This window comes from Nomascus leucogenys, chromosome 21 (assembly GCF_006542625.1).
Source record: "Nomascus leucogenys isolate Asia chromosome 21, Asia_NLE_v1, whole genome shotgun sequence".
In the NCBI taxonomy this organism is placed as follows: Eukaryota; Metazoa; Chordata; class Mammalia; order Primates; family Hylobatidae; genus Nomascus; species Nomascus leucogenys.
The window spans coordinates 43,586,971-43,613,159 of record NC_044401.1 but is presented as its reverse complement, the minus strand read 5'-3'; the positions used below and the strand labels follow the sequence as shown (position 1 = coordinate 43,613,159).

Genomic DNA, 26,189 nt, shown 5'->3' with positions numbered 1-26,189 from the left:
TCTTGCACTGTTTCTCTTTTTACAGTGTCTCATAAACTCCCTTCTTGGATTCAGAACCACCCTTTCTTTCCCATTATCCTGTCAAACTGCTTCTTGCCATGGTCCAGGGGTAGGAGGATGGCAGGGAGGAGGTGCTTCTCTGGGGCTCTCCATTCTTCTGCTTTATCTGGGGTTTCCTTTACCCAGAATTTTATTATGTAAAATGCTTCACTCAGACTTTGTTCTAATTATCCAATTTTTGGCATACTCTAGAAAGTCTTTTGATATTTTCCTTCCTCCAACTTATCTATTTTTATTTCATAGATCTCTTTGGTTATCTCTTAGAATCACACTTTCCTGATTTTAATTTTTCAGATCCTTTGTCTTTCTCACTCCTTCTTAGGTCACCTTTTTTAAATTTTCAAATATATTCTTTGTTCAGCAGAGGGCTCCCTTCCCATCCCTCTTGCAGCACGGGCAGCTAGGATTTGAAGCTTGCCCCTTGCATCTTTCTCTCCCGCCTTCTAGCCATCAGAAACACTAGCTCACTTAAACTTGTAAACAATTCGGCCTCGCTTGTTGTGATTGCGCTAAACCTTCCGTCCTCAGCTGAGAACGCTCCACCACCTCCCTGGATCGCTCATCTCTTGGCTGCCCTCCCACTGTTCCTGATGTTATTTTACTCCCCGTATCCCCTACTCGTTCTTCACAATTCTGTAGGGTGCGTATTACTAACCCCAGTTTACAGCTGAGGAAACTGAGGCTTGGAGAGGTTCGCTCAATATCGCACAGTTTGCAAAGTTAACCCTAATCCGGCCAGTTCTGGCTTTCCAGCCCAGCCCAGCAGCCTAGCCTCCCTCTCTGCCGCTGCAGGTTATAACGGCTCTCCCCCGTTTTACACGAGGTCCCTTCCCCTTCAAATCCACAGGCAGGAAGATCGTTCCGAACTGACGGGGCTGGGGAATGTGGGAGTCCAGGGTGGGGTTTGGGGGAGCTTCCTCAGGCCCGGAGTGTTGGGGTGGGCAGGCCGCGCCGATGGCCCTCGAGGATGTCACATATCGAGATGGGGTGACCGAGAACCGCAAGGCGGGATGTGGCAAACGGCGGCAAGTGCTCGGAGTCCTAGGTCTCGCCGCCGGAGTGCCGGCCGGGGAAGGGGCTTCGGCCCACCCGGCTGGTAACCACACTCGGCAGGCCCGGGGCGGGAGTCGGCCGAGCAGCCGCGGGATGCAGGGCGCCCCCTCGCGCTCCTCCGCGCGCCTTGAGGCTGGCGGGTGCAGCGCCCGCCGCGGCAGGTCTGCTCTAGCCCCCCCGCTCTTTTTCGCTCCCGCTCCCCTCCTTCTCTGCCTTTGCTTGCAACCCCTCCCCCACCGCCCCCTCCCTCCTTCTGCTCCCTTGGTCTCCTCCTCCCTGCTCTCTCCGCGCGCGGGGTCGGGAGCTAGTTGGAGCGCGGGCGTTGGTGCCAGAGCCCAGCTCCGCCAAGCCGGGCGGGTCGGCAGCGCGTCCAGCGGCTGCTGGGAGCCCGAGCGCAGCGGGCGCGGGGCCCGGGTCGGGACTGCATCGGAGCACTGAGAGCTGGATGCCGTTCCTGCGCGGCCGCCCCATTCCCAGACCGGCCGCCAGCCCTCCTGGTTCGCCCCCGCCGCTCCGCGCCGCCCGGGAGTCGGGAGCCGCGGGGAACCGGGCACCTGCACCCGCCGCTGGGAGGTGAGTCCCGGGAGCCCCGGGCGCTTCCCCTGCGCGGGTTGGGGCTGCAACTTGCAAACTTCGGCAACTCGGGAGGGTATCGGGGTAGGGAGGTAGGGGTCCGGGCTCTGGCAAGTTGAAGCCAGGTAGGTGAGGCTGCGGGCGGGAGGACAGGGGGTCCCCTGGCTTCCGCGCCTCCCGCTGCCACCTCGGCTTAAGAGCCCTCAGCGCTGCTGCGTTCCCGCCGCCAGCCAGCTCTGGGTCCGGGTTGCGCTGGGCCCTGCCAGGGCTGTGGTCGGCGCATCTGGGCTGCAGCGGCGATGGGGACCCGGGACCCAGGCCTGGAGAAGGAGACGGACGAGTGAAGCTAAGGGACAGAGGGACAGACGTGCGGAGATGGAGGCTCAGAGAGGGCCGGCTAGTAAACAGCACTGAGCGAGAGTGCGGGCGGCGAGGCGCGTGGGAACGCGTGGCCCGCCCAGAGTGTGAAATCTCCCGCTCAGGGACGTCCCCGCTCCACCGCCGCCGCCCGCGGAGCCGCCGCCCGGATTCTTCCCAGACCCCCCTCCAGGACACTCTCGCCCTGACCAGGCCTGCGGAGCATGAACTCTGCCCGCCAGGCTCCAGGGGCAGTGGTTCAGCGCCCCGCAATCCCGGCTGGGAGGGTGGAGAGGGGTGCGGCAGCTGGAAGCGGGGACGCGAGCGGCGATTTCCCGATTTATGTTTCTCATGGTAATTTGTCTTTGTGGTTGGGGCTGCCCATTCACTTTCTGCTCACGTCCTGCGGGAGATCCAGCGAGGAGGGAGGGAGCGGGGGGCGCTCGGGCACAGAGAGGGATGCAGACGGGAGAGGGGATCGGGGACCGGCGCGGGGCGGGAGCCAAGAGGGAAGTGGTCGCGGGACCGGCGGAGGAAGAAGGCGAGGCTCCAGAGGACCCGGCCCAACCGAGCCGACTCCTTTGCCCACCGCAAACTTTAAACAAGGAGGAGGACCACCTGCAGCGCCGTTCTTGCCCCCTCCTCCCCGCCCCCCCCCCCCCACCCCGAGCCCAGTCTTTGGGTAGTTCCGACTGCCCGCTGCGCCAGGCGGGAGTGGGCCGCGAGTCTGGATGGGGAGAGAGGAGCGCTGGATTCTGCCCGCACCCCTGCGATCCTGCCCAGGCTTTCTGCAGAGGGGCGGGGTGAGAGCAGCGGGAGCCGGGAGGGCTGCCTACCCTGGCGTGCACTCATTCCCGGCCAACGGAATTGGGAGTGGGGGTTTGGAAGCTTGCCTGTATCTAGACCTCGCCACGATCCTACCTTCTCTGGCCCTAACCCCATCTTTTTCCTTCAGCCCCTAGTGAGTCCGACTGCCTTCCGCGTTTCTCAGGCACCCCAACCCACTTCGGCCGCGGGGCCTCTCCCCACAGCCCTCCCTGCCTGCTTGCTCCTCGGCCTCCCCACTTCAGCTCATCTTTTTAAGCCTGTTCTCTTCTTGACAATCAGCAGTGGCCTCTCACTTTTTCTGAGCCGGGACAGATGACCTTGAGGAACGGGCAAGAGGGGAACTTGAACCTTATAACTGGACCTCACAACTACGGAAAAGGGGGGCAGATTTAAAAGCAGCTTGCAAAGAAACAGCCAGTACCTTGCCCCAAGTCTAGATTTTCAACGGAGGAGGAAAGGAGATAAAATATAGGAGAGACGGGGGAACTTGCCGCTTGGTCACTCATGGGGCGTGAGAACTGTTCTGGGCCTTGGGGCGTGGGGGTTGACCACTTGGGAGGCAGGACTGCCTCTGGCTTGCTGTGTTGGGAAAGGTGTGTGTAGGTGAGTGTGGCTTTCAGGGGGAGCTCTTTTCTCCATATCAACACCTATCACCACCAGTTTGGGAAGGAATGGCAGATCTTCCATCTCTTTTCTTTTTCCAAGCAGCTAATGCCAGAGCCTTCCTCCTCCAAAGCCAACAGTAGCCACCATAATCATCACCGTGGACATCTAACACTGTTTAAGCACCTACTGTGTGCAATGCACCATGCTAAATGCTGGTAGATAAAAAGAGGTACAGGGCAGAGCCCATGCCCAGAGAGGTTACTAAGTTCACCAGTTTGATCCTGAGACACATGTCTATGTGTCTGGGGAGGGAGAACATGGAGAGGAACATGCAGTGGCTGTGCAGGCAGCAAGGTGCCTGATGACCCAAGGGTTTAGGAGAGGAAGGGTTAAAGAAAGCTCGATGACTCAGGTGGGACAGAGCGCTGGGCTTATTGACTCTGCCCTGAGATAGAACAACCAGCACCTCCTTTCCCGCTAGTGAGGGGAAAAAGTTCCTTTACCACTTCTAGTGCCAGACTAGAAAACCAGAGAAGCCTAGAGGTCCAGCCCAACACTGTAGATTGCTACCTCCCCATTAGGACTGGAGGAGCCCCAGAAACTTTCTTGTCTTAGGATGAACTTCCTGGCTTGTTTGAAAGACCCTACAGTGGTCACTTCTTATTGAGACTCAAAGCTGGGAGAGGCCCTGGAGATTGTCCATGTCAGGGGAAGCACAAATTCAAATGCCTACAGAGGGCAGGCAGGTCACAATGTGTTGATCAGGCAATTAGAGTGGCCCAGCTTATGGACAATTGGGAGTTCAAAGCCAAACTGGCCAAGTGAAATAGTCCTAACAAAATCAATTAACAGCCTTTAAGTAGCCTGACCCCTTATATCTATAGATTAAGATATTAAGATTCTAATAATGAGCTCATCTTCCTTGGATGTACATGTTATCTTGTCTCCCTGTACCTTGGGGATTGACTGGAATATCTCATGGCCTGGTTCTACCTCTGACCTGTTGGGCCCTTGGCTTACCCTCATTCTCAGGGCCCATTAAGATTCTTCTGTCAGATGATATGTTCCTTAAGGACGCCATCTTGTTTTACTCAAATCTGAGCACATCACATCCATTGATATAAGGTTCCACATGCAGAGCCAAGACTGGATTCAGATCTCCTGTCCCCATTCCCACTAGGAATCCAGTGGGTGTAAACCAATTTTATTCTTTACAAAAAAGAGAAAATTCAACCATAACTTTTTGTTTCATCTAATGTAGCAATAGGGTTAGATGAGGTAAGACTAGAAGCTCACATTGGATGTTTGCAGATTCCAAGGAACATCCAGAAAGCCCTGATGCCTGAGTGGGGATCTAAAAAGAGGGATCAGAACCCATCAAGGGGATAGAGGAACAGCAGACATTTATGGATGGAGTGTGTGTATTTGGGAAGATGATGCTATTGGGTCCAATTATTTGAACACTGACCATGACACTCCTGTCCTTAGTCTTGGTCACCCTCTTATATCCAACTATCTGAGTTAGCAACTCATTACCAGCCAACAAGTTCACCACTTTCATTGATGACTGAGGTGGTAGAATGGACAAAGAGGACAAAAAGACAAGATCCCTGATTAGAAGTGCATGCCACCTTGTTATGTTATATTGCCTTAAAGAACCCAGAGCTGAGTTCTGGTGCCCCACCACCTATACCCTGGCAGGGGACAGATGTTTCCCTTGATCTTCAAGTGTTGGCTTTGTCACTGCCTGGGTACAGGATAAAAGAGACCATCAGTGGCAGTAAACTCCTGTGTTCACTCACCTACTCTGTGTCAGGCACTGTTCTAGGAGCCATGGATACAACAGTAAACAACACATGCCTCTGATCTCCCAGGATGGGGTAAATCAGCATGACTAAGAGTACACAATTATCAGCATGGCCTCAACATGTGTGGTGATTTGCCGTGGTGTCTTTTCCCCTGTGGGTTTGTCTGGGGGACCTGACAGCTAATGTGGAGTTGTCCAAAGGACTTGGAGTCCAGGGTTTTGGGGGAGGGTGAGAGGGCTAGGATTCCATCACCTTAGCTGTTTCCTAGTTCCAAGTTCCCTCTGTGTGCCTCAGATTCCTCACTCATCAAAGCTAAACACCTACTTTGTACCTGTGGTGTAAATAGAGGCAAAGCCAGGCTCCTGGAGATCTGGGCATCTGGAGCTCTCGGGATGCACAAGTGCTTGGAGGGAGTGTTATTTATACTTAAAGATCTAAACCCCAGTGGGTTCTGGGGACCATGTTTTGCCTCATTCAGTCACCTTGATCACTAGTTTGTCTTCATTTCGTGTGTGTGTGTGTGTGTGTGTGTGTGTGTGTGCTGTAAATAGTTACTTCTAATGAATGAGTTTTCTTTACATTCAGATCTTTGCATTTGAGTTTACCCATCACTAAGTTGGCCTTAAATTTATGACAACACTTAACTAACTTGGTCTTAAATGTATGGCAAGAGGCCAAAGCAAATGCCTTGACTAATGGAATTTCATTGAATTGACAGAATTGAGCCCTTCGTTTATAGCTTGTGTGAACAACACCTGGATTTTTCACTGGCATCGTGCTATACTTTTGCAAACACCCTCTCTGTGACTTTTGGTTTGATGATGTCTGCCTTAGCTGAGGAGATGATCCTCTAATGGGTAATCTGGAACAGGATCTTCGTGTATGCCATTCTCTATTTCAGATGGATCTCCTCCAATACTTTCCTTCTGAAGAAATTTCCTTTATAACCAGCTTGAATTCTAGAAAATGGCAGGGAGAAGTTCCAGCTGAGAGTTGAGTTCTGAAAGGAAAGGGACAGAAGGGTGCTGAATGTTGTGTGGCTCTGCCATGATACTTCCCTTCCCTTCTGTTTTAGTGAGCATGAGAGATGAAACCCAAACCTTGCAGAATGGCCTCTCAGTCCTGATTTGAGTGGGGGACACACCAGTGAGAAATTATTCGACTTGGTGGCTTCAAAGTGGAAGAAAAAATGAAGATCGTTTTCTGTCCAATTTGCTGCTGGGCACAGGAGAGAAAGCAGAAGGAGGGACCTCTGGGATGGGGACTGGGTTCAGGAGAGTTTAACCTTGAGCTCTCTTCTTGGCAGTTGGTCTGCTGACTCTCCTCCACTCTCTGACTTGAAATAGAAGGACAAAGATTCCATCGGGCTTTCCCTGAGTACATGAAAGCTTTAAAGGCAATGCTGTATGTTCTGAATCCTGCCATGACACTGTCCTCATTGTTCTGCATTTAATAAGAATGACTTAATCAGACTTGCGCATGGAACTCGTTTGAATTTGAAGCCTTGTCGATATTATCAGAGTATCTTTCATTTGAACCAGAAATGTCCTGGCCAGCATTCTTCTGTGATGGGAAAGGTTGGTACTTGAAGGATGTTTAGTGACCATCTGTCCTGCCAGTCCCCTGAGGATCAAATTAGAGGTTTCAGTTACAGAGTGGGGAGGTTGGGTTAGAGGGAGGCTTTTCTGCTTGAGTACCTCTGCCAAACCATTGGGTTCTTCATCTGTGAAAGGGAGGTGTTCAGAAGAATCCTAAAGCCCTTTCTGGCCCTCAAGTCAGTGGTTTTGAATGAATATTGCAGTCACTTCTTGATTTTCCAAGAGTGGCTCATTGACTTTTCTGTGGATTCTTTGTGGGGAATGTGAGTCTCAGGCTAGTTTCCAGTTACCATCCAGCCCCCCTGTTGTTAACCCATCTGACCGACTGCCAGTCGCTGCATCTTCAGAGAATGCATTTTCCTTTTTGCCTCAGCCTGAGCCAAACATCATTTGGAAGGTAAATCTGCTGTATATTGTGGCATACATGTGCATATAAACATATATATATATATATATATATGCACATATAAATGTAGATGCAAGGCATTCCAAATCTGTGTGTTACCGGCTGACCATCGGATTAACCGCAGTTCTGTCCGCAGTTTCGTTCCCTGCCAGAGCTGATGTAAGCCCGCCCTGGGAGGCAACTTTAGGGAAATGGCTTGCGGGGTAACAATTTAGATCCATCCCTATTTGCCAACCCCACTGGTCTACCTGAGCCAAAGCTCCCTCCCTACTGCCCTAGCCATTGTCCCGAAGGCCCCCCAGAAGCCCCACTGTTAGGAATACAAAAGAGCTGCGGTTGGCTCTTAATTATTCAGGGATGGATGGATCCAGTGTGTGAAGCATCCAACTCAGTCCTCTTCTTTCCCTGCTTTCGGTGCCTTGAGTAACTCTATATCTGTAGTGAGAAGCTGGGGCAGATCTTATCATTTAATACAAACTTTTGTTTCTAGCGGCCAGCTCCCTCTGCTTCTCTTCCCTCAAGGCACCTGGGGGAAACTAGGAGCCCTCTCCGAGAGGCCTCATCCACTCAAAGCAAACTGCTTTTAAGGTTTACACATGGCCCTGTTGGTTGGTGTGTATTTCTGCCTGAAAGCAGGACAGAAGACGAAAATACCACTAGCTCTCGTTGATGCAGGGTCAGACCCCTGCAGATTTCCCAGGATCCGGGCTTTCTTTCCTTCCCCCTTTTGTACAGCCTGGACTTTCAGTGTTTGGCATCAGGAGTACCCTGGGTCCCATCAGGAGTCTAAGTGTAGAGCAGTGTCCTTGTGGTAAAAGCTCCAAACCGGCAAGGTCTAAGGAGCACTTCTATTAATGTCCCCAAGGCTGAGGGTAATGTTTCTGCACAGACCAGGTGCCTTGGGGCACATGCTCCCTTTTAACAGCTCTCCAGGTTCCAGAGTGAGACTGTCCTCACTTTCCTGCTGGGCCCTGTCCAGAGAGAAGGCGGCTGTGAAGTGGGGTGAGCAGCCTCAAGTCTACCTCTGTATACAGGTAACAGTGGCTTGGTCCAGCTCAACACATAATTCACTGGCTTCCGTAAAAATCACCTGCAGAGCTTTAAAAAATATATACTTGACAGCCCTATCCTAGACCTTAATTAAGGTAGAATTTCTGCGGAGGGAGCCTAGGCACTGGTATTTTTTTGAGCTTCGAATAGGCAGCCATGGTTGAGAGCCACTGACCTAAATCTTTTCTAGGCTCTACCTGGCCTAATGCCAATGGCATGCAGAACCTCTTAGCCCTCAACCCTTCTAAACAGCCAGGTCCTTTCTAATGGGCACCAGCTACAGCTTCTGGCATTCAGATCATAGCTACTGTTTGTGTTCTGAATTTAATGGCTTTCTATTATAAGCTGATTGTGAGAGCTCCTGTCTGGTTACTTCTTTTTAGTCATTTTTTTTCTTAAAAAGCATTTACAAAAGTAATGAATATTCATTCAACATTTTTGTGTGTTTCGTCTAGATAGGTATGTAACCAAATTGTGATTGTACTGTTTGTAACCAGCCTTTTCATTTAACAGCATATTGTGATAATTTCACCCTTCCTAAGTATCCTACTAAGATGGGCTTTATAATGGCTGCCTGGTATTCCATCATATGGATGCGCCATAATTTATTTAACAAACCCCCCGTGGTTGGACATTTAAATTGTACACCATTTTTCACTATTATAAATAATGCTGCAGTGAACATCCTTGCACATAAATCTTTGTGCCTATCAATGATTATTTCCTCAGAACAGATTTCTAGAAGTGGAATATTGATGCTTTTTCTCATGGACCATTTAGACCGTTTTTGACTGACTTCCTACAGCAATAAAAAGTTTTTGGATTCAGAGTTTAAGAAACACTTTTCACTGCTCTCCTCTGAGGCTTCGCACTGACTGCTTCCCCCTCCCTGATCTGAGGTCAGAATCCCTTGACCTAGCCTTGGTCCTAGGCTCTGCCTCCAGATCAGTTCCACAGAATGCTGCCTCTCCCTTCATAGGAACTCCTAGGCTCTCCTGCCCCCACCTCCAGCATCCTTGTTTCGCCTTTCACCTGCTCAGCCCTTTCATCTTCGTACCTCCAGCCCCTGAACCGTAACACTCAGTGCCTTCCAGCTAGTGTTCTGTAAAAACAGCTGTGGTTTATAGAGTTGTTACTATACACCAGCCTGGTAAACTTTTTATGTGCTTTATCTCTTTTAATCCTCAGGTGCCTTATGTACACATTTTAAAAAATATTTATTAATTTATTTGAGACAGGATCTTACTCTGTCACCCAGATCAGAGTGCAGTGGTACAATCACAGCTCACTACAGCCTCACCCTCCCATGCTCAAGCCATCCTCCCATCTCAACCTCCCAAGTAGCTGGGACCACATGCACGCATCACCACGCCTGACTAACTTTTGTGTTTCATGTAGAGACGGGGTTTCTACCCAGGCTGGTCTCAGACTTCTGGGCTCAAGCGATCCACCTCCCTTGGCCTCCCAAAGTGCTGGAATTACAAGCATGAGCTACTGCGCCTGGCCCACATATTATTTTTATCTCCACTTTCCTCATGAGGAAACTGAAACCTTGAGAAATAAAATGATTTGCCCAAGGTCACACAGCGAAGAAGTAGTAGAGCTGGGATTTAAACCCAGAGCCTACACATTTAACCACTACATACACTTTTCTCAATCCTCTTGGTGTTAACTCTTGGCTTGTCGTCAACAAGTTGTTCACAAATGTTCCCTCAGCATCCCATGGACATATGCTGTGTCTTTCTCCAGCAGAAGGGGCATTTCTCAGTACAAATAGCAGTAGAGTGGGGATGCTATTCATCAATGCCCCCCTTTCCTTTTTACTTCTTGGGTCATGTCCTCATCCCTTTATCCAGGTAACCCATGCTAGAAAACTTTTCTTGCTCCTCACTGACCAGCTGCCAAGATTCCAGCATGCCTTGCAGCTGAGCAGGTCCAAGTTATGATGTATTCCTATTACAGCTTCTCCAGCCAGTTGGAAGAATTTGGGTGCTACTTTCCCAGTATGGAATATAAGGCTGTCAGGGAGGCATGCTATAGTCATGATGGAGGATAGGCAGTTTGACTTCTACTGGAAATCAGATACTGCTTAAAGTGGAGAATTGGATGTTGGGGACAGACCCGATTTGGTTGAGGTCCTGAGAAAAGGTCTGAGGGGTTTAATTGTGCATAGGCTTCATCAGAGCCGACAAGGTGATGGGGTGGCTCAAAACAACACCATCTTAAATGGAGCTAAGAGAAATGTGGGGTCCAGATTGGGTTCTTCCTGGTCATTCTGTGCTTATTTATGAATATGGATTTGAGAGGGGACCCTGCCCAACTCAGGTGTGCTTCGTGGAGGGCATCTGGCATCAGGAGGAGGTTGGGAAGCCCAGCTACAAAAGGTCTGGTGAAAGAAGCTCCTCTGTTAAGACAGGGAGAAAACGCTGAGGGTGACTGTGGTCAACCACAAAAGAAGCAGGACTTCCTACGGAAAAACATACTCATCAGCCCAGGAGAACCAGAAGAGCCCAGAGTGAAAAGTACAAGAACCTAGGTTTTCTAGAATGAGCATCTTCCCAACCAGATGGGTAAACAGTAAACTGTTTCAGCACTGGCCAGCAGTTCTGCTGCCTGGCTTTTGCAGGACTCCTGCCCTGGGAACGAGTGGTCATCCAACCAGTGTACCTCTATGTCTTTGCGGCTCTGAGACTGGAACACCACTTCCTTTCCTGATTTCTTTAGAGCAGGAATTCTCAAAGCAAAGCCCCTGACCTGTGGCATTAGTGCCACCAGAACTTGTTAAGAATGCAACAATTCTTGGGCTGCACCCCAGACCCACTAAAAAGGTTCAACCAACCTTTTGCTGGGCTGTGGCCCAGCAAAAAACCCTTTTTTTTTTTTTTCAGATGGACTCTCACGCACTCTGTCGCCCAGGCTGGAGTGCAGTGGTGCAGTCTCAGCTCACTGCAACCTCTGCCTCCCGGTTTCAAGTGATTCTCCTGCCTCAGCCTCCCAAGTAGCTGAGATTACAGGCACCCGCCACCATGTCTGGCTAATTTTTGTATTTTTAGAAGAGATGAGGTTTCACCATATTGGCCAGGTTGGACTTGAACTCCTGACCTCAAGTGAACCACCCACCTTGGCCTCCCAAAGTGTTGGGATTACAGATGTGAACCACCGCACCCGGCCAACCTGTGCTGTTAAAAGCCCTGCAGGTCATTCTGTTGCATGCTAAAGTTGGAGACACTGCTTTAGACCACATTAGGTCATTCTTTCTGTTGCTAGATGTTTGTGGTGCTTATTTGAAACTCACAACCTGCAGCCCTTTACTAGGGAAGCACTGGAGAACCTTGGAATGAGTATGGGTTTGAAAATGAGACAGACTTGGCTTCAAACCCAGCGTGGCTGCTTTTTGGTTGTGAGTTTTGTATAAGTTCCTTTCCCTTTCTGAGCATTCTTTTTTTTTTAACTGTAAGATGAGGTAGGGCTGTGTTTAAAGGAGGATTAAATGAGCTCATTATTTAATAATCCTGGGAAGTATAGTCAGCCCTCTATATCTGTGGAATCCATGTGAGGATTCAACCAAACTTGGATTGAAAATATTTTTTAAAAATGCATTTGGGCCAGGCGTGGGGGCTCACGCCTGTAATCCCAGCACTTTGGGAGGCTGAGGCGGGCAGATCAGAGGTCAGGATATCAAGACCATCCTGGCTAACAGTGAAACCCCGTCTCCACTAAAAATACAAAAAATTAGCCAGGTGTGGTGGTGGGTGCCTGTAGTCCCAGCTACTCGGGAGGCTGAGGCAGGAGAATGGCGTGAACCTGGGAGGTGGAGCTTGCAGTGAGCCGAGATCGCGCCACTGCACTCCAGCCTGGGCGACAGAGTGACTGCGTCTCAAAAAAAAAAAACGCACCTGAGGCGGGGCAGAGTGGCTCACACTGGTAATCCCAGTGTTTTGGGAGGCTGAAGCCAGAGAATCACTTTAGGCCAGGATTATGAGACTAGCCAGAACAACAGCAAAGCTCTCCCTATCTCTACAAAAAAAGTTTTTTTTTAATTAGCCAGGTATGGTGTTATGCACCTGTAGTCCTGACTGCTTGGGAGGCTGAGGCAGGAGGATTGCTTGAGCCCAGGAGCTCAAGGCTGTGATGAACTATGATAGCATCATTGCACTCTAGCCTGGGCAACAGTATGAGATCCTGTTTCTAAAAAAAAAATTAAAATTTTTAAATGTATCCATGCTAAACATGTACAGAGACTTTTTTCTTGTAATTATTCCTTAAACAACACAGCATAACAACTATTTACGTAGTACTTATGTTGTATTAGGTGTTACAAGTAATTAAGTGATGATTTAAAGTATACAGGAGGATGTGTGTAGGTTATAGGCAAACACTACACCATTTTATATAAAGAACTTGAACATTTGCGCATTTGAGAATTTGCAGGAGGTCCTGGGACTGATCCCCCAGGTATACTTAGGGATCACTGCATCTTCTTACTGGCATCACAGTTGCCTCTCCTACAGAATACTGTCTTCCTGGTGAGCTCTCCCTGAGCCCTTCAAAGAGAGGTCTGAGTGTAGGTTCCTCTGTGTCCCCTCACAGCACACACCGATGTGGGGCTCCCTCAAGTTAGGGATCAATTAAGGCTGCCAGCTCCCTCACTCCCTGGATAGTGGAGAGTCAGGGCAGCTTTCCTTCCCACCCCTCATCCTCCTTGGACCCCTATTCTGTGAGCATGAGCAGGTTCATCCCTCCAGTGGACCTGGGTCTCACCAAACCTGATCTTCTGAGACTCATGATTCCCTGCGTCAGCACACAGTTTAATCTGCTGAAGCCATGGATGAACAGAGAGCCCAGACATCGCATGGTGGCCTCTAACTTTAAATAGGTAAGAATCTCGAGTTGCTGGTGTCAAGCCAGGCTGGGAATGTGAGTGGACCCTCTCTGGAGCTGCAAGTTGCCTGAGTCTTTGGCACAAGTCTCTACTGAGTGGTCAGCAGGTGGAGTCTTGAGTTAGACAAGAGAGTTCAGGTCCCCAAGAGATGGCCCATTTGATGTTTTGGGTGACACTGCCTAATATAATTCTTTTATTTCTCTGAAGTCTGTTTCTCTCCCTGTGGGTTCCATCTCTTCTCGCTATGGCTGGCTGTTCATCCCTCTTCCATGCCACAGCTCTTCAATCATTGGAAGTTGATGAGCTTCCCATCTCTTCCCCACTTCAGCAGTCCTACTCGGGCTTGTCTCTTCATCTCTGGGCATAGGACTCTGAAGATCTCCCACTTCTCTCCCGTTGAGGTCACCAGGACCAAAGGTGGCCCTCCAGGTGAGGCCTGACCAGCATACCCATATCAGCTTAGCTAGTGCACCTTCCGTTAACATAGCCTCAACTCTGATCTGGCTGTCTTTAGCAGCCACACAGCACTGCTGATTTCTACTGAGCTTACAGCCAACCAGCACCCCATGGTCTCTTTAACATAATGCACTCAGCCGCATCTTCCCAATTTTACCTTTGTGTTTGTATTAGTTTTCTAGGGCAGCTGTAACAAAACACCCCAAAGTGAGGGGCTTAAACAACATAAACTTATTATCTTCCAGTCCTGGAGGCCAGAAGTCTATGTTCAAGGTGTGGGCAGAGCTCCTTCTGAGGGATATGACAGAAGATCTGCTCCGTGCTTCCCTCCTGGCTCCTGGTGGTTTGCTGGCATTCTTTCGTGTTTCTTGCTTTATAGAAGCATCAATATAATTTCTGCCTTCATCTTTGCAACACGTTCTCCCTGTGTGCGTGTGTGTCACCAAATTTTCCCTTTTCATAAGGACACCAGTCATATTGGGTTGGGGCCCACCCTCCAGTGTGACTTCATCTAACTACATCTGCAACAATCCTATTTCCAAATAAGGCAATCATCTGATATACAGGGGGTTAAAACTTCAACCTGTGAGCTTTGTGGGGGGACATGGTTCATCCTACAGCAGTGCTGTAGCTTTTTGACCTCCTGTTTTGAGACTTTACATTTTTCCCTAATTTATTTTATCTTGAAATAATCTCTCCAGCTGATGAAGATATTGCGGATCCTGCCTCTGTCATCCAATGTATCTGCTGTTGCTCTCAGCTTCAAGTGCTTCTTGTATATTGATCCAAGGATTTGCTAAGAGGTTGAATGAGGTGGTGTGGGCTGGAGCTCTGCAGCATGGCCCCTGGACACTTCCCTGCAGGTGACCGGGATCCATTGCTAAGCCCCCTTGGGGTACAACTGTGCAACCAGCTATACGTTCCACTAATGCTACTGCCTTCCAGCTTCCTCTCTCTAGCTTATACACAACGATTTCATGAAGAGCTTGTCAGATGTTTCATTTAAGATCTGCTTGATGGGCAAACCCCATTTCCCTTGTCTACCAATATGGTGACCCTGTCAGTGGAGGAGATGTGCTTTGCCTAACAGGACTTTGCTACCAAACACACGTTGTCTGCTGGTGATCTCAGCTGCCCTTCTCAAATGCCCACTAGCCTTCGTTTAGAGTCTCTGCAGGAGGCACATTGAGTTGACTTCTGTGGTTTGCAAAACCCACCTCAGACCCCTTTCTGGAAGTGAGGACTGCGTGGCCCACTGGAGGCCTCCCAGCTGCCCTAGTGCTTGCCAGGATTCTATCAGGATTCCCATGAGATCAGGAATCTACAGCTGTTCTAAGCCTCATTTGCATGTTCCCTGTTCCCTGGATGTGTGTCCCGGCCAAGTGGCTTGAACACATTCAGAGCAGCTGGAGCTTCTGTGGGCCTCTCACCAGCCTCCGGCTTGGCCCTCCCATGCCCAAAGCTCCTCTCACTATTTCCTTCCTGTGGAATACCGCACCCTGATGGGGAAGACAGAAGCCAAGCTGGAGACAGCTGTAGGACGTGCCAGAGAAGCCTCCCAGATCGATGAGCAGCAGCCTCATTCCCCCTCAGCATCCTTTACCCTCCAGCTCCCCTATTCCCTGAAGCCTTTCCCTCTCTCCTTTCTATTCTGGCTCTTTGACTCCGTGGGGAAGGCACGTAAGTGAAGATGAGGTGTGTGCTTCCAGAGGCTGGACGGGGGTGAGTGAATCTGGCTAGATTGGGAGCAGGGAGGAGAGCTGGATGTGAGGGCCTCAGACACTCTGCTGAGGAGTAGGGCTTGGAAGCCAGCTTGGGGTGGGAGGAAAAGCCGGGAGCCACACAGACTGGGTCTGAACACCTACTGTGCCATTTACTGTTAGAGTGGCCTTTGGGCAAATTATTTCTCCTCTCCGAGGCTCAGTTTCCTCATATGTAAAATGGCAATCATACCTACTTCAGAAGGTTGTCATGGGAATTGAATGACACAAGTTCCTTTCTGTGTAGCAGGTCACCTGGAAAAGCACCTGAGACCTCAAGGTACCAAGCAAACTGGTCCTTTTGCAGAGTGGGCTAGCGAGCTGCAGCCCAGGACTCAGCAGTTTGCAGAAGGGGGTGGGTGTTGTGAGGATTTCCTGGTTTCCTGAGAGCTTACACTGTAGCAGTTTTAAAAGCTGCATGTATTTCAGCTCATGAAATTCCTCACAGCACCCCCATTTTACAGATGGAGTGACTGAGCCAGGCTGAGATAGGAAGGTATTAGATAACCAGTAAGCCAATCCCAGGCTTCCTAGCCATATGGGCCAGTGCCTCCCAACTCTCTCCTGTGTCTGACCGGTGTGTTCTTTTCATTCCTGCTTTTCCTTCATCCATTGCATTGCCTCCATCCCTGGCTCCATTCTGCAGGACGCTGCATTGAAAACAGTCCTTACACTGTCTCCTCCTCATGGTTGGGTTGGGGGCGGGAGGCGACTCAAGGCTCTGTCCATCTCTAAGGACACCTCTCCAGGCACCCTCCATGAAGTCCTAATCACAACCAGGTCTGTTCTCTCCACTCCCTCCATCCATCTGTAGAAGAAAGGATGTCATCAGTTAGACTACAGCTGATGGAAGGCAATTCTGGCGTGGCCTGGCTGGAGAGATTTAGGACTGGGGTGGAGGAGTGAAGGAGGAAGAGGAGGGGGAAGGTAGTGTGGGTCCCCTTCTTGCCTCCTGCAGCCCTGAACCTCTGGATGCATGATGAGAGGAGGTGAGGTGCTCCTCTTGGCAAGATGGCTGCACACCTAATTAACCTGTGGCTTTAATTACACTTGGCAGTGCAGTCCTGCTGGGAGGAAGGATTGTTCAGAGATTGTCACACTGGGCTAAGTGTCTGCAGCGGTTTCCACTTCAGGAATGCCTCTCTTTGAAAGGGTAGGACCGGGGAGGATGGCTCCATACAGACTTGGGGCCTAGGTCGGGTAGGGATGGAAGGGCCATGCCTGTGGCTTTGCCCTGGTCACCTGCTGGGGAAATCTCCCTAACCTAGGATGAATCTTGGCCTGGTTCGGTGCTGTGGCCTCCTCCAGGGGCACAGAGGAAAATGGTGGTAGGAATTGGGAGAACATGGGGGAGAAGGCATAAGAAGCCTTAGGGGTGGGTGAAAGCCTTCAGCCCCAGGGATTCTGATGGGATCTGCTTCGTATTCTCAAACAACAACTACCATGTGTGAGGACTTACTACGGGCCAGTCTCTCACTGAAGTCCTCATAAAGGCCTCTGAGGGAGTGATGAGCCCTGGTTTACACACGAGGAAAAGACCTCAGAGAGGTTAAGAAACTTGCCTAACATCTCACAACTATGCAGAGGTAGAGGCAGGATTTGAACCTAGGCCACAGTGAAGCCAAAGTGTGCTCTTTCCACCTGACACTGGGCCTCTCCTATGGCTCTTGCAGAGCACAGTGCCAGACAGAGCCCAGGAAATGCATGTGGTGTTGGAGGGAGATTGGAAACCAGGAGGGTCAAGCAATTTGAGGAAGCAGAGTTTCCCTGCAGGGATGTTGTTCAGAAGCGCTGTCTTGCTGGGAGCCCCAGAGGGGGGTTTCTGGCTCATTCTGTGTCCTGGAGAGGTGATGGGAAGCCACTCTATCCTTCAGTACAGGAAGTGCTTTCTCAATGCTTTCTCAACCAGCATTGCCATGGCCTCCTCCTCTCTCTAGCCCTGTACTGGTTCCCAGGCTGTCCCTCTCCTGTGGCCTCTCTGGGATAGCAGCCTTGGTGCCTGCTTCTCTGTTAGGCGTGTGTGTCCTGGGCTCACTTTCTGAGCTTCCAGGATGCAGGCATTAACCTTGGATTGCAGGCTCTGTGCATGTGTGTGCTGGGCAGGCCTTCATTTCACAGAGGCCCAGGGGCAGAGTCTGCTGTCCTGGGGAAACCCCACCTTCCAGCTGGGCCGGAATTCAGGATTCCCCCCTTCTTGGGCAAAACCCCAGATTCCATCTCAGATCTTTCCATATGCACAGGGAATGTGGGTACATCAAGGCCTGGGACGAGCCCCGGCTGCCCCGCAGTCTCCTACACTGAACTGCACAACCCTGACCTTGCTCAGGTGTGACACAGAGGCTGAATGTGGTGACCATGTCTTGGATGCTCGATGTGACAGGCATTCTGTTCTCTAAACACAGGCTCCCTAATCCCCAGGGGGCCATCCCAAGAGCTGTTCCTTCATCTCATGAATAGGGAAACCAAGGTTCTGGTTGCTAAGTCACCGACCCCAAGACACACTCTTTCCATTCCTTTGCCACTCTGATGGGGGTGGGAGAGTGAGGGTCGTGAGATGGCAGCTTTGGGAAGAAGGGGCTTAGCTGTTACATGAGAGAAGGGGCTTGCTGTACATCTCCCCCGACTTCTGTGTGCTCAAGAACGGCCTTTGGGCCTGTGCACTTGAGAGTAGGCTCCCAGGACGGGTTGTCTGCCCCCATCTTCACAGGAATGTCCTGGCCTCGGTGACAGAGCCCATGGCTGTCAGCCCACATGTTCAGCCTGATTCACACCCGCTATTTGCTGTAGAGGTTTGGAGTGGTGAGTCCCAGATAATTCACCTTCACCTGCTCTGGGCTAAATAATGATGATATTGAGAGAAACCTTTTTTTTTTTTTTTTTTTTTTTTTTTTTTTTGAGATGAAGACTCGCTCTGTCACCAGGCTGGAGTGCAGTGGTGCAATCTCAGCTCACTGCAACCTCCACCTCCCAGGTTCAAGTGATCCTCCTGCCTCAGCCTCCTGAGTAACTGAGACTACAGGCACGTGCCACCATGCCCAGCTAATTTTAGGTATTTTTACTAGAGATGGGGTTTCACCATGTTGGCTAGGATGGTCTCCATCTCTTGACCTTGTGATCTGCCTGCCTCAGCCTCCCAAAGTGCTGGGATTGCAGGCGTGAGGCACCGCGTCCAGCTGAAACCATTTTTTAATGGACCACTTCGCTGCTGTTGAAGGACATCTGCATCCTCATTTACTTCTCCCAGAAGCCACAACTTTCCTTTCCTGAACTCCATGCCAGACACTGTTCTAATGCCTTCTGTACATTATCTCACTTAATTCTTAAAATTAGTAAGTTCTGAGTTTGGTACTGTTATACCCATTTTAGAGGTGAAGAAATTCTCCAGAAAGGGTATGACCAAGGACGTACATCTACTAAGAGGAAATTTGAAACCCTTGTCTTCCAATTCCAAATTCCATGGTCTGTCCCATCCTACCACATGGCCTCTGCTGTTGGTATGAGCATGCTGGGGGATTATGGGGTGTCAGGCCCCGGCCCTGAGCCCTGGGGTTCCAAACTTCCCGAAGGCACTCCCCACCTCTCACCCATCCAGAGCCAGCCACCTCCGGTCCTCCAGGCCCCACCATCAAAAAGGAACTCAGTTCATCCAGCGAGGAGCTTGGGCATCAGCATATTTTTTAGGGCTCCCGGGTCAATCAGGCACCTTTTCCTGCCTTTGCCTTCAGCACCTGGTGCTGCCTGTACTGCATCACCATGTGGTCTCCTGCTATGAGCTTCATCTCCCAGGGCAGGGACAGAGCAGCGTTTGTCTTTGTGTCCCTTTGCCCAGCCCAAAGCCAGGCACCAAGCCCTCAGTAAATGTGTGTCGAGTTATTGTTAAAGAGAGAGCTAAAGCCATAAAACATCCCAGTTTCCCCCTCCTGTATCTTTCTTTCAAAGCCTGGATAGAGCATCTTCTCAAAAAGGAGATCCTTGATTTTCTATTTCCACTGTAGGGTGAGGACCAGAGGTCCTGAACCCCTGCGGGATTTCAAGGTCACTTGATGAGCCTCACTGGCTAGAAATGGAGCAAGGGACACAGGCTGGTTGCTGTGTGGAGCAACCATGGAATAGCATTGTCTTTCTTTTTCTTTCACTTTTTTTCCTCTCACTGTCTCTCATACACACACATGCACAGACACACATACACACACACATACGTGTGAATTGAGCGAGTAAATCTTTAAATACAGTGGTGGGTGGGCACGATGTGCAAGGCTTGGGGGAACACATTTTGTACTCTCTGTGTTTATCCCTGATGTGTTCACAGGACCCTCCCTCATCCCACAGAAGAAGCTTAGATAATTAAAACCTAACACATACCTCTCCCTTACCCACAGTCCCCTCACCTAAAGACACTCCCACTGTGAGTTCTTCCCCAGAAGGAAATGAGGAAATGGAGAAGAAAGTAGGGAAGTCTCAACCCCACTCCCTGCACTGAGAACTCCTCTCCAGAGAGTGGAGAGTGGAGTGTGGGTGCATTGATAGGAGTCTGGGTAAAAGCTCCCTTTCATCTCAGGCTGAAACACTGAGCCTTGATTTCCTGCCAGCCGCTCTGTCCATAAAACAATTGCCCTGCCACGGGTCCACCGGGTCCATGTCTTATGCAGCCTCGTTGAAAACTGGGTGGCATTGATGGAGCAGGCTGCTCTGGGAAGCTTGGGTTTCCTCTGCCCAGCAGTCTGAGCCACATCAAAGGTGCACCTGTGGTGGGAGGCAGGGCACTGCTCTTTGGGCTGTCCTTTGGTGACACCCAGCCCTGGGCAGCTGCAGCCCCCCAGCTCCAGCTGCAGGCCTCTGTGCCCCTCAGCTCCTGAACCCTGAGCCCAGGGGAAACCCCTGCCACTGTTGGTTGACACCTACCTGCTGCTTGGATAGCCATGCCTCTCTCCCCCTGTCTTCAAATGGGCCCAATTTGGTCCTTCTCCAAAAACCTGCACCTATCTCAGCTGGCTCCTGGATTGTCTACGCTTTTTCTTGTCTGTCAAGCTTTCGAATACGTAGCCCCTACCTACTACATCTGTGTAATCTCCCAAATTTGACATTGTTGACAACATCTTCTCAAAACCCTGTCCTTCCCTGGCTTCCTCCTGACTCTCCTCCACACCTCATCCTCACTCCCTCCTCTGCCTCCACTCTCCTCTCCTCCCATTTGGATTTCACCCACCCACCAGGGCTATATCCAGCCATACCTGATGCACGAGGCCCCTTCTCCTGGGCCCCGAACTCCGGAGTGCCTTCAAATAATCCTTTAACAAATACCCACTGTGCATCTACAGGTGCCAAATCCTCTTCCACTGCCTTGGAATGGGAAAGTACTGACAAGGACCCTGTCCCCATGGAGTTTATATTCTAAGCACGGGAGATAGAAAAAACAGTGTTCGATTCTCAGTTTATTATTGATTAGAGGCCAGACCTTATGAAGCTAGATGTTAACATACAAGTGGATAAGTTGCAAGTGATTTTTACCAAGTAGAGATGCAAATTATTTCTCTCCAGTAGAAGAGATAACTCCAAAAGTTATGGTGTTATTGTCCTGTAGGACAGTTCTGTCTCGACATAACAGGCTTATTTCTGCATGCCTTTGTTGATCATGCAAACCCCGTTCTTCAAGTTCTTTTGAGCCAGCTTTGCTATTCCTCATTAATGAGTTAAATAAATGTACATATATAAGAGCATTTTGAAAATTATACTTTGACAGTGGCTTATACATTTTCTGTGTCTTTCCTTAGTTTGGTCTGCCTCCTGGCATTTCTGGAATTGGAATTATGCTATATTGGAGTATACTGGAATTAGATTTATACTGTACTTGGTATCTGTCTTAGTTCATTTTCTGTTGCTTATAACAGAATACATGAAACTGGGTAACTTATAAAGAAATGGAATCTATTTGTTACTGTTATAGAGGCTAAGATGTCCAAGGTCGAGGGACTGCATCTAGTGAGGGCCTTTTTGCTGTTGGGAACTCTACAGAATCCCGAGGTGGTGTAGGGTACCACATGGCAAGGGGGTCAAGCATGCAAATGTGCTCACTTAAGTCTTTTCCTCTTCTGGAAGGAGCCACCTTTTCCCCTTCCATGATAACCCATTAACCCATGAATGAACTAGTCCATTCATAAGGACAGAGCTCTCATGATCCAATCACCTCTCAAAGGCCCCACCTCTAATACTGCTACACTGGGGATTAAATTTCAACATGAGATTTGAAGGGGATGTTCAGACCATAGCAGTATGGATAAGGGGAAGAATCAATGTTTCAATTGAGAAGTGCTTAGCAGATATCACTTAGCTCTCTAGTGAGGGTGGAGGTGGCCAAAGAAGGTTATCCTGGCTTTGGCTTCCCTGTGATCTACCCTAGAGAATGAGGGGAGGGTCAGGGTCTGTGTATGTTAGAGGTAGTCCCAGGGGCTATCTAGTGAGCCCTTGTCCACCCTCAGCTCCTGAGAGCAAAGCCCTGATACAGCCCTAACAATGAGTGGGGCAGAAGGAAGGGGGCAAGAACAATATCGGTGTGCATGAGTAGGTGTTGGGAGGTCAGGAGATGTCTCCAAGGGTACGCTGGCTTGCAAATTTGCCCCATGCTCAGAGGGCAAGGGTAACATTGTGGGAGTGTTCTTTTATGTCTAAACATTACCACCCTCTCATTCCTCATGCTTTTCTGGGTGGGAAGTTCTGCTTTATATTTTATTCCAATTATTCCATTATAGTTTAGACCCGGGGATGCAAAGAGAGGCTGGAATATCTGAAAATGCAGCTGGGATTGTAGTGGGAGGGCTTGTTTGTGGTGCAAAGCAGCTGCCCTTTTCATCTAAGCGGCTGTGTTTCTGTTCTGAGAATGGGGGTGGTGGTGGTAGGGGATGTGTATGGAGCAGAACTGAACATAGATGGGCGGAGGGTGGTAAGGATGATTGGATGATTCTGCGGGTTCCCAGGCCTGGCCGTTGCTCAACACAGAAGACCAAGGCTTCCCTTGGCTTAAAAAAGCCCAATTGCCATCCTGGCTCTCTCAGCCTCCTGTGTGCCTGTTCCTCCAGGAAACCAAAGCAGCCCAGAGTTAGGGAAAGAGTTTGCCCCACCCCAAGCTTCGAATCTCCCAATTCCTGGTTTCAGCACTCAATGCAGCACCAGCAAGCCCCTTAGAAGGCTGTTGTTTAAAATAGGGATTTCCATTCAGTTTAAAGGTTGAATGTGTTCAGTGTTTATATAAATTGGTATGGGAAAGCTTTACTAACATCCTTTTCTAATTGGAGCTGAGGTGACTTTAAAAAGTTACCTAATCAGTGCTGTGGGCCACTATTTGGGGAGCATTGTTATTTCCTCGAGACTGAGGGTGACAGGAAAGGAAGGACATTTCTTCTTTTCTCTTTCTTTCTTCATTTTCACGCTCCTGACTTGTCAGTTACTCCCATCCTGCTCTGTCGTCCTCTCATTTGGTTCGTGTACCACCCAGCAGCCACCCCTCGGGGGTCATTTACCAACACCAGACATTGGAGATGCAAAGATGGATGAAATGCTTTTCCCAGCTGCAGACACTCTTAGCCCAGTGGACAGTGACCCTTCATGAGTGGGCAGTGCTTTCAGGTTGACAGAGCACAGTCACATTTGTTGTGTTTTGAGTCTCATGAGAACTGGGGAGACAAGCCAAGGCAAGCATTAACCATCTCAGGAGGAAGTTGAGGCTCAGAGAGGTTGCAGAACAGCTCCAAAGTCACACAGGTGGTGTTTGGCTGAGCCAGAATGATAAGCGCCTTCCGGGTAATGGCCAAGCCCATAATTTCTGGCCATGCAGGGGCTGGCAATCAAAGGTTAAAGGAATTGGTGGGATGGAGACAAAAACAGTCTGCATGGCAGGAAGGCCCTTGGGAGCAGGATCCCCCTGAAACTGGAGTGTTACAGGGATCAAGATTGCTCTCTCCATTGCCTAGAAAAAAGTGAAGAGCTCAAATGACCCCCTCAGGCCAACCACTCTTTCATCCCTGGGAGTCACATTCTGGTGGCCAAAGAGTCCTGAGTCCCTATTTATTCTCTATTCCACCTCCCTACCCTCAACCTCAGCCAGTTACAATGAGAGGAATTGGAGTTAAATATACAATGAAGCCTGGGCAACATAGCAAGACCCTATCTCTCTAAAAAAATACAAAAAATTAGCCAAGTATGGTGATGCACAGCTACAGTCGCAGCAGTTCGGGAGGCTGAGGTGAGAAGATCACTTGAGCCCAGGAGTTTGAGGCTGTAGTGAGCTGTGATCGCACCACTGCACTCCAGTCTGGGCAACAGAGCAAGACCCTGTCTCTAAATAATAATAATAATAAGCATCAAATGAAGAACATTTCTTCAGTGAGACAGGATGGGGTGGGGAGTAAATTACAGAAGGAACTTGTGAAGTAAAAACTGGCATGATGTCTTTTAATAGGTGACAGAAAATGTCCTTTCTGGCTGGGGAGGACTCTGATGCTGTCAGGGGTGGGGACAGGTGGAGGAAGGCTGTGGGCAGGAAGAGGGTGTGTAGGGGAGCAGTGGGGTCTGAGTGGTGGATTGGCTATGGTGCTTGAGTGAAATTGTGCTCATCCCCAGAAGGAGTGAGTGCTCAGGGCTTCCGCCATTCCTCTGACCTTTCATGCTGGCCTTCCTGAAGGCAAGAGAGGGTGCAAAAGAGATAACCTCTCAGAGTTCCACAAGGCCCTGGTTCTCCCATTCAGGAAGTTTTTCCTACAGAGTATTCTGGATTTTCAGGGAGGCAGTGTGAAATTTGGTCAGACTGATCATCAGATTTAGTAGGGGAACTTTAAGAAAAGACTGAGTATGGGCCCACCCATGAGATTTAGATTTGATAGGTCCAGGCGGGGCTGGGAGCCTGAATGTTTGTTCTAAAAGAGCAACATCCTAATCCAAATACCAACTATTTGTTCACTGGAAATGAGGTGCAATCAATGTCCATCAGTGTGGAGGAGAGTGGTGAGAGGCCAGCCGTAACATACTGTTGCCTGGGTATGTTATATTTGCAGTCTGCACCCTAAATCCCAGCTCTCCAGAGAAGCTGGGGTGGGTCATTCTAAAGTGTAAAGTGTTCTAACACACTTTAGATTGGCCTCTTTAAGCAACAACAGTTTTACATTGTTAGCCATTGTGTTTGTGGTTCTCTATAAAATGTGTTATATGCATCCCTGCCTTCTTACACGGAGCAATGCAAGCATAAATGTAACCTTTTCTTGGTGTCCCAAGGGTATGTTAGAAACCTTAATTAATGGACTGGGCTCTGATTCAGTGGGGTGTATGGGACAATTTGCTTACGCCAAATGGCCCCCTGAGGTTTTGAGTTTTGTGCCTGCTCTTTCCTTTTTCCAGCTATGCCTCTTGCTGACAGATGTCCCTTCTTGCTAGACACAATGTATCTGCCTAAAGCAGATTTTTCTTCACTTTTAATTTGCATTTCTTATATGGGCTTGGAAAATGGATAACTAAAGTCCTTATAACTGAGTAGGGCACCTTGTGGTAAACTTCCCGTCCTCTATTCCACACCTTCTCCCAGAGTAGCTGCAGTGAAACTTGGGCTTGCCTAAGGAGATGGCCTTGACAGGTTTAAGGGTACGTATGCTGTTTAGCTTTAGCAGGGGTTGGGCCATAAATGGACACATGACATAATTTTGACTAATGGGATTCGAGGAGAAGTTTTTGATTTCTAGGAAAGTTCTTCCTCTTTGTCAATAAAGAGCCACTAGAAGTCATTCTCTAGGTAGATGTTAAACAAGGAAGGCTGCCCTGATTGTTCTTGGCAGCTGAATTAAAACTTCAAGAACTTTCTTTTTTTTTTTTTGAGACAGAGTCTTGCTCTGTCGCCCAGGCTGCAGTGCAGTGGTGCAATCTCAGCTCACTGCAATCTCTGCCTCCAAGGTTCATGCGATTCTCCTGCCTCGGCCTCCTGAGTAGCTGGAATTACAGGCGCCTGCCACTGTGCCTGGCTAATTTTTTGTATTTTTAGTAGAGACGGGGTTTCACCATGTTAGCCAGGCTTGTCTTGAACTCCTGACCTCATGATTTGCCTGCCTCGACCTCCCAAAGTGCTGGGATTACAAGCGTGAGCCACTGCACCTGGCCACCTTCAAGAACTTTCTTTGGGAAGAGGCCCCCTGAGGATGGAGAATTGGCAGGATGTGGAATTTTAGCAGCTGGCAGAGATGGAAAGAACCTGAACTGCATGGTTTTTTTTTTTTTATCTCTAAAGCTCCTCTCATGTGAATTATTCTATTTTCTCTGGTTTAAGCCTCTTTGAATTGAATTGGGTTTTGGGTTACTTGAACTAAAAGCATGTCAATGGTAAATACTGAGTGGATGAACTAATAGTGTGTGGGTGCAAGGGGAAGCCTGAGGCTTTAGTGGGGGCACTTTGTTACTGTGTTTCGGTTTCTCCAAACGTGGTTTTATGTTTTGATTTGGAAGTAGGCTTATTTCTTTATGAGATTTCCAGGTGGGTAGTGACTGCTTCTCATTCACTTTTGTGTCCTCAGTACTTGTCGCAGTGCCGTGCACTTACTGGACGTTCAAAAAACTTAAATTGACTTGAACTCAGCCATCTGCAGGTGTCCGCAGCATGCTTTCCCTTTCTTGGTGGTAACTATACCTGCTTGTTGATCTTTACCTATCACGGTCACTGGGATGATAGATATATGACACACTATGGATGCTAGTAATTTTTTTTGTAGTGCTTTCCAGGTT

General features: G+C 49.4%; 1 protein-coding gene across 1 annotated transcript in view; it reads left to right on the top strand.

Moving 5' to 3' along the window:
- The first annotated feature begins 1,382 nt into the window (after nt 1-1,382).
- SEMA5B (semaphorin 5B) overlaps nt 1,383-26,189 on the top strand; it is a 118,568-nt gene continuing 93,761 nt past the window's right edge. Inside the window, exon 1 of the mRNA XM_030801896.1 lies at nt 1,383-1,686. The gene's annotated coding sequence lies outside the window, so the exon portion shown is untranslated. The remainder of the gene's footprint in view (nt 1,687-26,189) is intronic.